Genomic DNA, 595 nt, shown 5'->3' with positions numbered 1-595 from the left:
ACCCTTTGGGTGTCCTATTCCTCACAATTTGATATGCAAAACATCTCTCATCCTCTCTTCTATCCAAAATCAAAATCATTTCATTTATTTTGATTTTCCTTCATTTCATCCTTGGAGTACATAAGCCTAAATTTGGTTCGTTGTACTTGTGTTTTGGAGTGCTACAAACACAAGTGTAGCCGTTGTATCTCGGGAGTCGATTGTCGAAATCCGTAGGCACCGTTTCGGGGCAAATTCGACTTAAGGACAAAGAGTCCAACTCTTGCCTCGGCTTTGTCCCTACTTTCTTCTTCTTCTTGTTTGTGTTTTCTTTGTCGTTACTCTGTCCAATTTTCGGCACGGATTCACAAACCATCATTATACTTATTTTGGCGTCACTATTCACAAAATTCTTCCAACAGACTTTTTGTCCATCCATTGTTGAAAATTTGTTCAAGTATTCTGAATAACAACCAAGTGCAAATCTATCACTTGTAACAAATTGCATCGTCGGTTATTTCAATTCCTTTTCTAAGCGTTTGGCAATGCACTGGCCTAGTTTGCTAAAAAGGTTCCTTTTATCTTTTATATTGACGAGGGACACATAGTTTGTTGG

General features: G+C 38.2%; 1 pseudogene; it reads left to right on the top strand.

Moving 5' to 3' along the window:
* Nucleotides 1-595, top strand: part of LOC111403167 — a 52770-nt pseudogene that overhangs the window by 41733 nt on the left and 10442 nt on the right.

The sequence above is a fragment of the Olea europaea genome, chromosome 1 (genome assembly GCF_002742605.1).
Source record: "Olea europaea var. sylvestris chromosome 1, O_europaea_v1, whole genome shotgun sequence".
In the NCBI taxonomy this organism is placed as follows: Eukaryota; Viridiplantae; Streptophyta; class Magnoliopsida; order Lamiales; family Oleaceae; genus Olea; species Olea europaea.
The sequence above is the reverse complement of the archived record's forward strand: the minus strand, read 5'-3'. Positions and strand labels throughout refer to the sequence as shown.